Consider the following 17,413-nt stretch of genomic DNA (forward strand, 5'->3'; position numbering starts at 1 on the left):
CAGGCCGTGTTCGTCCAGATGACGGAAAACCTGTTTCAGGTGCGCCAGGTGCTCTTCAGCTAACGGACTGGCCACTAATATGTCGTCGAGATAAACGAACACGAAAGCAAGGTCACGCAACACCGAGTCCATCAGCCTCTGAAAGGTTTGCGCTGCCCCCTTCAAGCCAAAAGGCTGCGCATGAACTCAAAAAGTCCAAACGGGGTGATAACTGCGGTCTTGGGCACGTCCTCTGCGCGCACGGGAACCTGATGATAGCCGCGCACCAGGTCCACCTTAGAGAAAATAGTGGTACCTGCCAGGCGTATGGAAAAGTCCTGTATGTGTGGGATGGGATAGCGGTCATTGGCAGTGATGTTGTTCAGGCGGCGAAAGTCGCCGCAAGGCCGCCACGACCCATCCGCCTCGGGCACCATGTGAAGCGGTGAGGCCCACGGGCTGTTGGAACGCCTCACTATACCCAGACGCTCCATGATGGCGAACTCCTCCTTAGCTATAGCCAATTTTACCGCGTCGAGGCGCCGCGCGCGCGCAAAAACTGGCGGTCCCAGAGTGGGAATGAAATGTTGTACCCCGTGTTTAGTAACCGCGGTGGAAAAGGCAGGCGTAGTCACCGATGGAAAATCCGCCAGCAAACGCTGAAAAACATCCCCTAATGCTAAAAAGTTAGCGTGTGTTAACGGCCCGGCTCCCCCTGTCTCGCACGGAACAGTGGCGAAAGACACAGCATCAATTAAACGGCGGTTTGCAACATCAACCAGCAGACCATTAGCACACAGAAAATCCGCGCCGATAATAGGAACAGTAATGGCGGCCACTACAAAGTCCCACTCAAAATGGCGCCCGTGGAAGCAAACAGTCACCAACCTTGTGCCAAACGTCGCAATGGACGAACCGTTAGCTGCACTTAACTGTGGGCCGCCGCCTTCGGCCGACCTGTCTGTCTTAGCAGGAGGGAGTAGGCTCTTTTGCGAGCCTGAGTCCACCAGAAATCGTCTTCCTGACATCGTGTCCTTAATGAAGAGCAGCTCACTACGTCCACCAGCGCCCACAGCTGCTACTGAGCGCTGGCCCTGGAGTTTCCCGCCGCCTCAAACGTGCAGGGAGGGACGCAGCACCTCGCTTTGCCGCCGAACCGCTGGTGGAAGAAACAGAGGCCTCTCCCGCGCCGTCTCCGGGCAGTCACTTCAGCCACCACTGCCGGGTCCGCGTCCTCCGACGTCGGCTGCAGAGGCTCCGATGCCACACTCTGCACAGAGAACCGTCTGGTAGCCAGCAGGACCAGATCGGCCTCCTCAGCCAAACCTCGGCAGTCACCAGCGGCCAGACACGGGGAGTTAGCCAAAGCCGCGCGCACAGGAGACGGGAGCTGGCGCAGGAAAATGTGCGGGAAAAGGAACCCACCTTCGTCTGAGCCCAGCAACGACAGCATATTGTCCATGAGATCCACAGCCATCCCGTCGCCCAAACCGGATAGGGAAAGGATTCTATCTGCCCTCTCTGCGGCAGATAGGCTGTACCACCGGAGCAGAAGATGTTTGAGGGCGACGTATTTATCGTGTTGCAGAGGGGTGCGCAACAGCTGCATGGCCCGGCGTGTGGACTGCTGGTCCAGCGCAGCGACGACCAAATAGTATCTGGAGTCATCCGCGGAGATTCCACGCAGGTTGAACAGCGCCTCGACAGTTTCACAGCCGCGGCGAGAACGGCCGGCTGTGAGAGTTGGGGCGGCGTGGCCGAAGTGGATTCACGCTCCTCTTCTGCTCCAAACATGTTCAATTCGGGGTCACCAATGTGGCAGGAATGAGGAAAAACACAGGAGACCGAGGCGAGTTTGATGTTTATTCCTCAACTCCAAAAACCCACTGCAGCAGGAACAACCCTGCATCGGCGAGCCCGGGAACGTAAACCACGCCCCCAGCTCACAGTCCTGCTGGGTGAGAGGCATAGCCCCTAGTGTCCGCCACAGTTTAGCACTTAATTAACAATTAAAATAACTTCATTAATTGGATGATGGGCCTGGTGTTGGAGGGGATGGACCTGGTGCTGAAGTCAGGGGTTGATACGTTTGAAGTCAATGTCAAAGTAAACATCAAGGGTGGCTTGAACAAAGCTTTTCTTTGTATCATTATAGTATATATGGCCTTGTAGCAGCTGAGGCCATCGGTAACTATCCAGTAAACGTTGGCAAATCTGTCTGTATTAGGATCATGCTCCTCTAACTTTGCCATCCCCCCGAACAGGCGCCCCGACCGACCGGCCTCTCACCCGCAGACACGGCCCATTGTGTCTGTAGGGATGCCCGGCCTAGCCGGAGGTAACATGGGGATTCGAACCGCCGATTCCCGTGTTGGTAGGCAACGGAAGAGACCTCCATGCCACCCGAGGGCCCCCCGCACAAGGAGCATTTTGAAAGGAATCTTTTTGGTCAAGCAATAACATTTCGCAGCAGAAACAAAAAAGTTCAGGAACCAATCTTCAAACAGAGCTTTTGTTATCCAAGCCTTTGTGTTTGCCTTCTAAACAACGGGAAAAGATGCCCTGATGATTTGGCTAAATGCCCTCGGATTTAGGGAGCATAGGCTTAAGTTTGAAATCACTGGATGCGTTACCACCGAGTAATAACGTTAGCATATCCTTGGATGCCTTATGCCCTGGAGCAACATTTTCCTCTATTGAAATGTATGTCCTTTCAGGCATTTCCCCCCGCCCCCCCAAAAGCCAGTCTCGTCTATATTAAGTATTTGCTCAGGTACGTAACCTCCCTCCTCAATATTTGTTCAACATTTCAGGAAACTCGCTCACAGCACTTATGTTGGCACTTGCTGCTTCACCTTGCACTTTGATATTGTGTAAATTTACCCTCCCTTTGAAACGGTTGAACCAACCCCTACTCGCAACAAATTCTTCATCACAGGCACCTTCACTTGCTACACATTTATCCTTGAGATCACTGAAAAGGCTTAGAGCCCTTTCTTGCACTAAGCCAAGGCTAATAGGAATATTATGCTGATTTTGATGCTCTAACTAAATTCAAGATTCAAGATCTTTTATTGTTGCATCCCATTCTACAAGTATAACAAGGTAAAATTCTTGTGTTTCGGCTCCTCTACATTGCAGCAGCAATAGCAATAAAATAACAATAAAATAAAAAGCAGTAATAATACTAAATAGTGTGCGGGGTATGTAAGGTGATGTGTGTGTGTGTGTGTGTGTGTGTGTGTGTGTGTGTGTGTGTGTGTAGGCCCTGCCGACGGGCAGGGCCCGGCCATAACATCGGTACACAAAAGAGCCACGCATGTCTATGGCTCTGTTAGCGACGGGCGTTGGTAAACATCGGAACACAAAGAGCCATGGACATCTATAGCTCTGACAACGGCTCGATAGATACTGAGTCTCATCACCAGCCAATCAGACTAGCTTGGTCTAGTCAGAAAGGCACGAACTGAGGAAGCCTCTTGGATGAGAGGCGAAACGTCTTCACGGATATATACCAAGTCCAGTTGCACTTGATTCAATTCCTTTGGACATTCCTTGCATCAGATTTACGCTTTGAAGCCATGATTACAAGGGTAAACACACAAAAATTGTTAGCGAAAACACAACGCACACAACGTTTACGCGATCCAACTTAAAATGGCGACGAAGGCGTGGCGTTCTCTCTCGGGCCGACTAACCGCCGAAAACGCGCAGTGTTTTGAGTGTCGCGCGTCGTGCAAAGTAGTTCCTCCGTTCGTTAGTACGGACTAGTATTGTGTGTAACTCGATTTTTTTAAATAGGCTTTACGGAGGTCGGTTCAACGTACGTACAGGAGTTTGTATATCGGGTGTTCGTAATCCTGAGACTACGTGTCTATAATTTAAGTAGAGTGTCTTTAGATGATTCACTAAAAATATGTATCATAATCTAATATAGGGCGGCATGGTGGCGCGCAGTGGTTAGCGCGGTCGGCTCATAGCAAGAAGGTCCTGGGTTCGAGCCCCGGGGTAGTCCAACCTTGGGGGTTGTCCTGGTTCGCCCTCTGTGTGGAGTTTGCATGTTGTCTGCGTGGGTTTCTTCCAGGAGCTCCGGTTTCCTCCCACAGTCCAAAGACATGTAGGTCAGGTGAATCGGCCGTACTAAATTGATCCAAAGTAGGAATGTGTGTGTGTGTGGTGTGTGTGTGTGTTGTTAGTAAAATTTCTGATCTAAGTGTTTTCATCATTCTAGGTTGCAGCGGTTAGCAACAAGAAGAAGCGATGCAATGTATGTCGACTTTTTTTTAAACTCATTTCTGATTTTTCCCTTTTTCTCCCAATCGCTCCCTATTCTAGTTCAAACACCGACCCTCGTACTGCATGCGTTCGCCAACAGCATCTCTCCGGCTGGCAGTCTCGAAGGAGACGCCTCGTCACGGAAGTGGCGAGGCGAATCCAGGCCGAACCACTGCTTTTTCCGACACATCCAGAGACGCATTCATGTGACGAACACAAGCCGACTCCGCCTCCCTCCCGAAGACAGCGTTGCCAATTATCACTACTTCATCGAATCCGGCCATAGTTGGATCTGACGAGACCGGGGGTTCGAACCCCGGTCCCTAGTGGGCAACTGCATCGACACAAAGCCAATGCTTAGACCGCTAAACCATCGCGGACCCAATGTATGTGGAATCAAGGACAGGAAAACACAGTACACATGTATCAAGTGCAATACATACATTTGCCACGCACACAATAAAATTCTGTGTCTTTACCACTTCCAGAATTAACTCTTGCAACAGCATTCTTTACGCCTCATCATCCAAAGTCCTAAACAAATGCCAGTGCATCCAGGACTTGGCTCCTAGCCTGCTCACCCACTCCTGCTCCATTTAAAACATCACCCCTGTCCTCCAGAACCTCCACTGGCTCCCTGTCCCACAATGGACCCAATTCAAAGTATTTCTCTTCACTCACAAAGCCCTCCATAACCAAGCCCCCCTCCTACCTCACTGACCTGCTCCACTACCATACACCTTACTGCAGCCTTTGCGCCTCGGATGCCGAATTCCTGTCTCCACCTTACAGGGCCAAACACCAGACCTGGGGCAACAGAGCCTTCTTCATAGCTGTCCCCTCATTCTAGAACTCCATCCCCAAACACATCAGAGACTGCACTGATCTGTCCACGTTCTAATCATTAATCAAAACTCACCTTTTCAGAATTGCTTTTAACCTGTGATTAATTTTGTGTGTTTTATGTTTCTGGTGGGTTGGCACAGTGGCGCAGTGGTTAGCACGGTTGCCTCACAGCAAGAAGGTCCTGGGTTCGAGCCCCAGGGTAATTCAACCTTGGGGTCGTCTCAGGTCGTCCTCTGTGTGGAGTTTGCATGTTCTCCCTGTGTCTGTGTGGGTTTCCTCCGGGTGCTCCGATTTCCTCCCACAGTCCCAAGATATGGTCAGGTGAATCGGCCATACTAAATTGCCCCTGGGTGTGTGTGTGTGTGTGTGTGTCGGCCTTGCAATGGCCTGGTGGCCTGTCCAGGGTGTCTCCCAGCCTGCCGCCCAATGTCTGCTTGGAATGGCTCCAGCACCCCCGTGACCCTGAGAGCAGGATATGGATAATGGATGGATGTTTTTGGTGTGTTGCTTTTATATTAATGTTAACTTAACTTTCCGGTGTGGCAATATGGTGGCGTGAACTCACGTTTGCAGCGGCTTCACCCAGTACCGACAATGCAGTGTCTTTGTCCATGTCTACTTCTAAGTTTCTGTCATTTGTGAAGTTTTTATTTTGATCTTAGGTTTTTGTTTTTGTTTTGTTTTTTTAAGTTTAATGACTGTGAGAGCTAGCGTTGGATCGGCTGGGTGAGCTTGGTCTGCCGCGTCCGGTGGGCCCAGGGACCACGGCCTTGGCTGGAGCTGCACCCGAAAAGGAAGCACCGAGGGTGGACTGATGGGACGCGGAAGCAGGGCAGGCTAAGCTAACTGCTAGCCCATGCAGACTGGCAATTCCAATAACACCGAGGGCGGTCTGGCGGCGGCCTCGCCTAGCATTGACTGTGTTTTAGTGTCGTCGTGTGGAGTGCGGGGAGGTGTGTCGAAGGTGTCTGGCTGGGAGATCTGGCATTGGATCAGCTGAGGGAGCCTGGTCTGCTGTGTCCGGTGGGACCTGGGACATGGCCCTGCCTGGAGCTGCACACGAAGAGGAAGCACCGAGGACGGGCGGTGCACCCTCGACAGCGGGGCAGGCTAAGCTAACTCCTAGCCCATCCAGACCAGCAATTCCAACAGTCATCCTGGCTAGCGATCGCTCTCTGGGCAGTGATTGTTTTGGACTGTGTTGCACTGAGTGGACTGTGTTGTTAACTGTTTGTGTGTTGTTGTTGTTGTTGTTGTTGTTTTTGCTTTGTTCTCTCTGTTTTTGTATGTTTTTGGTGGTGTCATTTTTGGAAGTTTTGGATGTGTGTTTTTATCTTTTGTGTCACACTGCTGTGGGCTGGGTCAAACAAAATTCCGTTTCTTTTGTGTACGCAAGTTCATGAAAGAAATGACAATAAATTGTTCCTGATTCCTGATTTATGTAAAGCGGGGCATTCGGGTAGCGTAGCGGTCTGTCCCATTGCCTACCAACACGGGGATTGCCGGTTCAAATCTTCGTGTTACCTCCGGCTTGGTCGGGCGTCCCTACAGACACAGTTGGCCGTGTCTGCGGGTGAGAAGCCGGATGTGGGTACGTGTTCTGGTCGCTGCACTAGTGCCTCCTCTGGTCGGTCGCCTGTTCAAGGTGGGTGGGGGGGAATAGCGTGATCCTTCCACGTGCTACGTGGCGGTTCCCGGACTGCCCCCCGAATTCGCTACATTGGTGTCAGAAGTGGGATGGTGCGACCGTAAGGCCATCGGAAGCGCGTGCGTCCAGAGGCGTGAGGGAGCTGATATGCTGAAGCGCGGGGAGGCGCTTCCCGAAGGAGGGGGGTAGTGTAACGTGCATGGATAAGTAGACACGTTGGTCCTGGACGACTGGTTAACGTTGTCGCTTGCGGTGTGGTAGCCATGGGTTCGCGTCCCGGCTGTGGCGGTTTCCGGACTGCACCCCGAATTCACTACAATATCAAAAACGTTGTAACCTAAAATGGCCACCACGACCAACGACTGCAGCCCAAACAGCTATTCAACCAGGCATATTAACAAACTGAGCGCCCCCCAGTGGCTACTCCCAGATTACCTCATAAATTGAACCAGGAATGAGATGTCTCAAAAATAAAAAATTACAGCATAAATGATATCACCTTCACCATCTTACATCGACATCGACCCAAAATGCCAGTATGACAGGCCGATAAGATCATGCTTTAATTATGTACACGCGATGAGAACACCCCCCCCCTTTCTTTTCTTTTCTTCTCTTTTCTTTTCTTTTTTTCTTCTCTCCAGTTGTACTTGGCCAACTACTCTTCACATCCGGCTTCCCACCCGCAGACACGGCCAATTGTGTCTGTAGAGACGCCCGACCAAGCCGGTGGTAAAACGGGGATTCGAACCGCCGACCCCCGTGTTGGTACGCAGCAGAATAGACCGCTACGCTACCCGGGCGCTCACGGAATGAGAACCGTTGACCAGCCACGGACGCGGCGCGTCACGCAGGCGGGGCGGAGCGAGTTATTTTACCTGCTACACCAGCTGCGTCCGTGTTGCGTGTGGTTGCATGCTTGCCGTGTTTTTTTTTAGGAGAATTCAAGTAGGCTACTTTGGAAAATGAATAAGTTAAGTGGCAAATGCTTTAAATGGAACTGAATTAATGAACTACATCATTTCAACTACAGGATCATTGCTACACATTGGTTTGATTTAGTATTTTAAAGTGCGATGAAAAAACCCACAAGGTTGCATTGCTGGGTCACATTGCCTCTGGTACAATGAGGTATTTATTTTAATAATTTCTAAACACACTACTCCGTTTTTACATAGTTCTATGTAGTTTTTACCTGTTGGAGGGCTGCATAGCCGCACTTAGAGAGCGAGAGAGAGAGAGAGAGAGAGAGAGAGAGAGAGAGAGAGAGAGAGAGAGAGAGAGAGAGAGAGAGAATACACTTAAATACAAGCCCAACAAATACATTGCACTTTAAAGCTCTGAAAACCCAAGAACTGAACCCCGAAAAGAGTCCCCTGAGGCAGCTGGCTCTGAGACTCGGTAACCCTTTAACAAATACTAAGACCAACCAACCTCAGGCCAGCACTGCATTCCAAACAAAGATTACGATAAATCAGCTATAAAACAAAGCAAGAACAATTATCAGAAACATTGGAACGCTGAAATCAAAACTCAAAACAAACTAGACGTCTATCGGGCCCTAAAAACAAACTGAGTTGGAAGAATACCTCTTAACTGTCAGAGACAGGAAGCAGCGACAAATCCTCACCAAATACAGGCTCAGTGACCACAGTCTAGCCATTGAAAAGGGGAGTGTGGAGTTAGAAAACAACGAGACAGGAGACGTGAGAGTAGACGTAGTCGAGGTAGTTTACTAGCTCCAACTTTACATGTCATATATTCGACAACGACACTGAACTCTCTGGACCGGAAGCAGAAGTGCATTCTCTCTTAGGTGAATGTCTCTAGTTATATAGATGTGGGTCACCACACAGGCCCCCCCAGAATTCACCTACACAAAACAATGCAAAACAGCAAAAGCGCAACTCATGAACATAAAAATAGACTCTACAACAGAACAGTCAATGACATAGTGCAAAGTCACGGGGAAAACAAGTGACGAGTCGGGGGGTGGACCCTGCGGCCATAACGGCTGCGCTTCACAGGAGGGGAAACAGATGGGGCCGAAACCCGGGCCATAGGCGGGGCCGAAGCAGGAACAGAGGCAGGTGCCGGGGCCGACCTAGGAGGGCGTCCCCGCCGCGGGGGTAGGGCCAATTGCATTGGCTCCCCAATGTCCAAGTGAGCAGGCTTGAGACGGTCTATAGCGACCCGCTCCGGCCTGCCCCCCATGTCCACCACAAAGTTCTTATCCCCCGCCTCCAGGACGCAGAAGGGCCCGTCGTATGGGGGCTGCAGCGGGGACCGATGGCTGTCGTGCCTAATGAAGACGTACCTCGCCGATGGCAGATCCTTGGGGACGTAGGACCGGGGGAGGCAGTGTTGAGACATCGGAACGGGAGCGAAGGCACCGGCAGCGCTCCGGGACGCACTGAGGTGAGAGGCGGCCGACCAGGGAGCCGTAGCATCCGGAAGAAACTCCCCCGGAACTCGCAGGGGCTGGCCATACACCAGCTCAGCGGAGGAGGTCTGGAGGTCTTCCTTCGGGGCCGAACGCAGGCCGAGCATGACCCATGGGAGCCGGTCCATCCAGTCGCAGCCAGTGAGGCTTGCCCGCAGAGCGGCTTTCATGTCCCGATGGAACCGCTCACAAAGTCCGTTGCTCTGCGGGTTGTACGCCGTAGTGCGGTGGATCTTCATCCCCAGGTGCTCAGCGACCGCCGTCCAGAGCTCCGAGGTAAACTGGGAGCCCCGGTCGCTCGTGATGTCACCCGGTGTGCCGAAACGGGCCACCCAGCAGCCGATGAACGCCCGTGCTACCTCTGCTGCCGTCGTGGAGGACAAGGGAATAGCCTCTGGCCACCTGGTGGCCCTGTCCACAATAGTGAGGAGGAACGTATAACCACGGGAGGGGGGCAGGGGACCCACCAGGTCAACATTGACGTGGTCAAACCGCCTCTCTGGAACCACAAACGGCGCCAAAGGGGCCTTGGTATGGCGGTGCACCTTGGCGCGTTGGCACGCCACACAAGAGCCGGCCCAGGCTCTAACATCCTTACGGAGCCCAGGCCAAACAAACTTGACGCTCACCAGCTTGGTCGAGGCCTTCACTCCCGGGTGGGAAAGGCCGTGGACGGTGTCGAAAACTCGGCGCCGCCAGGAAGTAGGCACCAGGGGGCGCGGTTGACCGGTGGAGATGTCACAGAGGAGGGTGGTGTTGGCCGCGTCGAACGTCACGTCCTCCAGCCGTAGCGCCGTAGGGGTCGACCGGTAGTCTTGAACGGTCGCGTCCTTGGCTTGGTCCGCTGCCATAGCGGCGTAGTCGAGTCCCAAGTGAACGGCGTTAACAACCGCCCGTGAAAGGCAGTCGGCGACGGAGTTATCCTTGCCCGACACGTGTTGTATGTCCGTGGTAAACTCGGAAACCGCCGCGAGATGACGCTGCTGACGCCCAGACCACGGTTCTGAGGTTTTGGCCATACAGAACGTCAGCGGTTTGTGGTCCACGAAAGCGGTGAACTGTCGGCCCTCCAATAGGAACCTAAAGTGTCTGGTTGCGAGGAAGAGACCCAGTAGTTCCCTATCAAAGGTGCTGTATTTGCGCTCGCTCTCACGGAGTTGTTTACTGAAGAACGCCAACGGCTGCCAGCCCCCCCCCACCCACTGCTCACACACGGCCCCCACGGCGTAGTCGGAGGCATCCGTTGTAAGGGCTATGGGGGCGGCAGGCGACAGGTGAGCTAGCAGCGCAGCGTTGGCCAGCGCGGTCTTGGCGGCCACAAAAGCCTCGTCCATCCCCGAAGACCAGTCCAGCTCGTCCTTAGACTTCTTACCCCGCAGGGCCTCATACAGGGGACGCATGATGTGGGCGGCACGGGGCAGGAAACGGTTATAAAAGTTCACCATGCCCAGGAATTCCTGCAGCGACTGTACAGTGCGGGGGCGGGGGAACATGGTGACAGCCTCAACCCTGGCAGGGAGGGGAACGGCCCCCTGTGGAGTGATGTGGTGCCCGAGGAAGGTGATGGACGACTCCCCGAACTGACACTTAGCTGGGTTGATGATGAGGCCGTGTTCGCTGAGCCTGTCAAACAGCTGTCTGAGGTGCGTCATGTGTTCCTCCGCCGACGCGCTGGCCACGAGGATGTCGTCTAAGTACACAAACAAAAATGGCATGTCACGGAGCACAGAATCCATAAGGCGCTGAAACGTCTGCGCCGCCCCTTTAAGGCCGAAAGGCATACGTAAAAACTCAAAGAGCCCAAAGGGTGTGATGACAGCCGTTTTTGGGACATCCAGTGGGTGGACCGGCACTTGGTGATACCCCCGCACTAAGTCGATTTTGGAATAGATGGCAGCGCCCGCCAGGTGGGTAGAGAAATCTTGTATGTGCGGTATGGGGTACCGGTCGGGGGTCGTGGCATTGTTTAGGCGACGGTAGTCCCCGCACGGGCGCCAACCCCCGTTGGCCTTAGTAACCATGTGAAGAGGGGAAGCCCACGGGCTGTCAGAACGGCGGACAATGCCGAGGCGCTCCATAGTCGAAAACTCCTCCCTGGCTATTGCGAGCTTGGCCGAGTCGAGGCGTCGGGCCCGGGCGTAAACTGGGGGCCCCACTGTGGTGATATGATGTTCCACGCCGTGCTTGGCCACCGCCGAGGAGAAAGTGGGTGTGGTCAGCTCGGGGAAATTTGCGAGCAGGCGTTGGTATGGATCCCCGGTGGAGAGTGTGTTAGCGAGGCACAGCGCTCCAGCGCCCCCAAGCGTGCAGGGGTATGACGCAAAAGAGACGGCATCAATCACGCGACAGTTTTTAACATCCACCAGCAGGTTGAAAGCACAGAGGAAATCCGCACCTAGGAGCGGGGTGGATACAGCAGCCATCACAAAGTCCCAGCCGAAACGTCGGCCGCCAAAACACACGTCCACATGTCTGATACCGTACGTCCGAATGGACGTGCCGTTGGCGGCGTCCATCTGGGGGCCGTGACTGTCGGTCATCGTGTCCACAGCTTGTGCTGGTAGTATGCTGCGTTGAGCGCCAGAGTCAACCAGCAGCCGCCGGCCCGACAAGGAGTCTCTGATGAACAACAGCTTGCAGTCACGGCCGGCGCCCATAGCCGTTAACAAGCGCCGGCCTTGGCGTTTCCCTGAACCCTGTAACTGCAGGGTTTGCGACACCGTTTTGCTTTTGCCCCAAACCTGGCATGGTAATAACAGAGCCCGTCGTCAGGTTGGCGGCGGGCTGTCACCGCAGCCGCGGTGTCCATATAGTCGTACACAGGTGGTGGTGGGGCGGTCTGGTGGGGTAGCAGGGCATGCACAAACTGTTGCCGGTTGGCCAGGAAAACCCTGTCTGCTTCAGCAGCCAGAGAACGGTAGTCCTTGGAGGCGGCGAGAGGAGAACTGGCCAGTGCTGTGCGTACAGGTGCGGGGAGCTGCCTCAGAAAAATGTGTGTGAAAAGAAAGGCCGGATCAGCCGATCCCAGCACAGACAGCATTTTTTCCATTAAATCAGACGGTTTGCCGTCGCCGAGGCCATTCGGGGACAGTAAACGGTCTGCCTTCTCCAGCTCCGACAGTTCAAATAGTTTCAGGAGGAATGTCTTTATAGCATCGTACTTGCCAGCAGCTGGCGGAGCTTCCAAGAGTGTCATTGCTCGCGCCGTTGTCGATGCGTCTAACGCCGCCACTACGTGGAAGTACTGCGTTGCATCCTGCGTTATCCCTCTCAGCTGGAACTGGGCTTCCACATGTTGAAACCACGGCCGTGGATTATGCTGCCAAAAGTCGGGTAGCTTCACAGTAGCGGTGTAAATGCTAGCGTTAGCAATAGCCATGTTGTTAGCACCGGCGTCGTCGTTGTCAAACATACTCGTATTAGTTGTTCGATCACGTCGGGGTCACCAATGTGGAGTTAGAAAACAACGAGACAGGAGACGTGAGAGTAGACGTAGTCGAGGTAGTTTACTAGCTCCAACTTTACATGTCATATATTCGACAACGACACTGAACTCTCTGGACCGGAAGCGGAAGTGCATTCTCTCTTAGGTGAATGTCTCTAGTTATATAGATGTGGGTCACCACAGGAGACACAAAAAGACGTGGTTGCCAAAAGAGCAACGAACATGTGGTCAGTGCATGACAGATGAGGTGGAGACAGAGGGGCACTTCCTCCTTAAATGTGACAGATTTGAAAAACAGCGCCGGGCTTTTGTCAAGGAACTAGAACATGTGACTCCAGAGTACCAGGAAATGGACGACGCAGGTAAGCTGCGGGTGGTCCTGGGAGGGGGGCCAGCGGCGAGCATTGCAGCAAGATTTATATTCTCTTGCCACAACCTGAGAGACGGTGGGTGACGGCACCTATTGCTACTGTTGTTTAATATCATAATCATTGTTGTTGTTGCTGTTATTATTATAATCATTGTTGTATTGTGTTGTTGTTGTTTTACGTGCTTTGGCAATTTGTACACAAACGTATGTCATGCCAATAAGGCACGAATTGAATTGAATTGAGAGAGAGAGAGAGAGAGAGAGAGAGAGAGAGAGAGAGAGAGAGAGAGAGAGAGAGAGAGAGAGAGAGAGAGAGAGAAAATAGACCAGCCGGGTAAAAATGGAGCTCAGCAGCGCCATGCCCGCGCGAGTGTGAACTGCTTCCATGGTGAGTGTATCAGCTCCAAGTCAGTCCACTACAGGAGACACTTGATGTTCTCTAGGTGGGGGGGGGGGGGGCATATATCAGTATCGGCATTGGCAATCGGCAAAAATGAGTTGAAAAATGTCGGTAGATCAGATATTGGCAAAAATCTAATGTTGTGTATCCCTAATGTCATTGCATTGGAAGGCACGTGGTGCTTTTATATGTATATGACCATAAAGTGAACTTGAAATTTGTCAATAGTGCGGGAAACACTTTCAAATATTTATATGTATGGAAAACTCGATATTTTTGACAACACTAATAGCCTATTCATTTTTGTAAATGTGTATGTTTGTGCCTGTGTGTATTTGTGATATATTTTTGTCTGTGAAAGTGAGGAAAAGAGGAGTTAACTGGTTCTTCTTCTTATTCTTCTCTTGGTTTACTGGTGGATTGCAAACAACTTTAAGGTGCATAGTTGCTTCCTTTAATATATGTGTATTTGTGTGTGCGTGTCCAAATAATCCAGCTGTTTTGATACACAGTGAAGACTTGAGTTCCTCCTATCAGATGGTTGTGTGTTGCAGATGGGGGGGGGATGGGGCAAAATAAGGGTGTTTCACATTGCCCCTCTATTTTGGTATATATGTGTGTGTGTGTGTGTGTGTTTGTGAGTGTGTGTGTGTGTTTGTGAGTGTGTGTGTGTGTTTGTGAGTGTGTGCGCGCACACGTATGCATGTGTGTGCTTGGATGTGGATAGGCGTGTCGCCGCCACAGTGTCAGCCACAGTGAATGGCGGAACAGACGGTTTTGGTGGAGTGTGGCTGCATCCGTCTTCCTGCCTGCATTAAGACTAGGACTAGGGCCCATTCTCGCCCTCGCCCCCAAAAAAAACACCTGGCTGCCTCTCTCTACTTTTATGCCTTACCCTAACTATGCACAGCATCCATCTCCCGCTCACAGAAAGCGACCCATGTCCCTGATACACTCTCTCCTGCTGACAGCTCCTTATGCCAACGCCCCTATCAAGGCCTGACCCCTTCACCACCCCCTCACTCTTTCAGATTTTTAAGTCCTCGGTGCTTTCATTTCAGACCCCCCCCCATCCTCTCTTTTTCTGTGGCCCTCATCTATTTTCTTGGCATTCGTGATGGAATAACAGCTGTAGAGCGACTCCATAGAAATAATTTGATAGGTTAGGGCCAAACATCACCACGTTTTTCCTGCTTTCCCTCCATTCAAGCCACCAGCACACCTTTAGTCTCTTCTCAAAAGCACTGACCAACTCACACATTAAATCAATTTGGCTGTATAGTGCCCAGGTCTGCATCGATGTGAAAGTATACGATCTGTGTGCTATTCAACAGAGGTCATGCTGCTTGCCCTTTTGGTTTCTCAGCGCTTTCCCCAGCTGTCTGTGCTCCACCTTAACAGCCTCAGCACACAATACGTTTTAGCTTTTACTGTAAAGCTGTACGATAAATCCTGCTTTTCCTCTTTGTTTCTGAGCTGCTTGAAGCTTAGTAACCAAGAGAAGCTCAGAATTATTGAACAATAAATAACTTATTCTAACGTATAACAAACTAAAGTTGAGTGAAGAAGTGATGGCAGGACAGATGCCATTGCTATGATAAAAGCAGAAACAAACAGATGTTTGTTTGAAAGTAAACAGACAGAATATGTTATCACTGTTTCCATTGCTCAGTTCCTTTCATTCTGAAAAAAAACAAAATAACATTCATGTCTTCATTATAGACTAAATGAATGAATAAACTCATGCTTTTTCTCCTAATGTTTTCTTCTACCCCCGGCACCAACCCCTGCAGTAGGTACTTTTTGTGCGAAGTAATAAATAAGAAGGACATAACATACCGCACGGTGCGCAGTGGTTAGCGCGGCCGCCTCACAGCAAGAAGGTCCTGGGTTCGAGCCCTGGGGCAGTCAAACCTTGGGGGTTGCCCTGGGTCGTCCTCTGTGTAGAGTTTGCATGTTCTCCCTGTGTCTGGGTGGGTTTCCTCTGGGGGCTCCGGTTTCCTCCCACAGTCCAAAGACATGTAAGTCAGGTGAATCGGCCATACTAAATTGTCCCTAGGTATGACTGTGTGTGTGTGTGTGTGTGTGTGTGTGTGTGTGTGTGTGTGTGTGTGTGTGTGTGTGTGTGTGTGTGTGTGTGTGTGTGTGTGTGTGTGTGTGTGTGTGTGTGTGTGAAATCTCCATGTACATCAGATTATTTGTTACATGTTCGAAAAGGAATAGGAGGAAGTATACACTTATTTTTTTCCTACCCCTTATCACCTACTCTTAAGTTAATTCAGCTACTAATACATTACAAAAAGAAAAAGAAAAAAGGAAAAATATATACAAAATATGACATTAAAAAAAAGTAACAACCCAGATATCACTCGGTGTCATTAAGAAGGATAATGAAAGAAACAAATGTAATTAGGAATGTTTGGAGATAAGTAAAACTTGAATGGTCAACGCAACTCTTCATTGTCCCTATGTCTCTTGACAATCAGTCCTTTGTACTTCTTCTTGAACCGCATAATGTTTGTATTTTGTTTGAGTTGAACTGTTCCAGTTTTACCCCACAGATTGAAATGCCCACACTCTTCAAAGTTGTGTGAACACATAATTTCTTGAAGTTTAATTTCCTTCGCAAATCTTACTCAAACTGTTATTACCATGAACCACACATCATTACAATTGCCAATACTTTCCCAAATTCAGTATAGAATTATAACAATTTGCCTTTACCTCTTTCATGAGCATGCTTTTTCAAGGAAATGTGTAAACAGATGCACGTGTGTCCTGTGTTGTTGGGGGTTGCAAGGCTCTGAGGAAAATCGAAATCGATTGTATTTGCAATTGCAGATTGTCTTTGCAACAGCGGCGCAAACAATAATACCACATGGAAACGCTAGAAGAGGGGTGGGGGTTGAAAAGGTGTCTACTTCCACTTTAATGAACGCACAAAAAGTGACCTACACAGGGATCATAAATCATCATGTCACAATTGTACAGTAAGGTCAATACCCTGCAAATTTAAGTGTGTCATTCACACCTGCAATTACTGAACCTTTTTCCCAGTGTGAGTCCTGTACCTACAAATAAAATATGCATACCAATAAAGCCAAATCAGAAGTTTACTCTGCTTTTGGGAAGGGAATACTGGGAAATGGGTACAGTGTATTACCTTTTTTTTTTCAAGTAAAACTAAATACATTCCTGTCCTGCAGGGAGTCTCTAAACCAACTGAGAACAGCACTAGAGAAATGAAACCTGTGTCTTTTATCCAGAGCCGAACCAAGGCATAAGCGACCGCCAAGAGCGCTTCAAATGTCAAACACAACAGGTTGATAAATATATATATACAGTGCATCCGGAAAGTATTCACACCCCTTCACTTTCCCCACATTTTGTTATGTTACAGCCTTATTCCAAAATGGATTAAATTCCTTTTTTTTTTCTCATCAATCTACACACAATACCCCATAATGACAAAGTGAAAAAGGTTTTGTAGAAACGTTTGCAAATTTATTAAAAATAAAAAACTGAAATATTGCATGTACATAAGTATTCACACCCTTTGCTATGACACTCAAAATTGAGCTCAGGTTCATCCTGTTTCCAATGATCATCCTTGAGATATTTCTACGTCTTGATTGGAGTCCACTGTAGTAAATTCAATGGATTGGACATGATTTGGAAAGGCACACACCTGTCTATATAAGGTCCCATTGTTGACAATGCATGTCAGAGCAGAAATCAAGCCATGAAGTCAAAGGAATTGTCTGTGGACCTCCGAGACAGGATTGTATCGAGGCACAGATCTGGGGAAGGGTACAAAAAAATGTCTACAGCTTTGAAGGTCCCGAAGAGCACAGTGGTCTCCATCATTCATAAATGGAAGAAGTTTGGATCCACCAGGACTCTTCCTAGAGCTGGCCGCCCAGCCAAACTGAGCAATCGGGGGAGAAGGGCCTTGGTCAGGGTGGTGACCAAGAACCCGATGGTCATACTGACAGAGCTCCAGCATT

The sequence above is a fragment of the Lampris incognitus genome, chromosome 4 (genome assembly GCF_029633865.1).
Source record: "Lampris incognitus isolate fLamInc1 chromosome 4, fLamInc1.hap2, whole genome shotgun sequence".
In the NCBI taxonomy this organism is placed as follows: domain Eukaryota; kingdom Metazoa; phylum Chordata; class Actinopteri; order Lampriformes; family Lampridae; genus Lampris; species Lampris incognitus.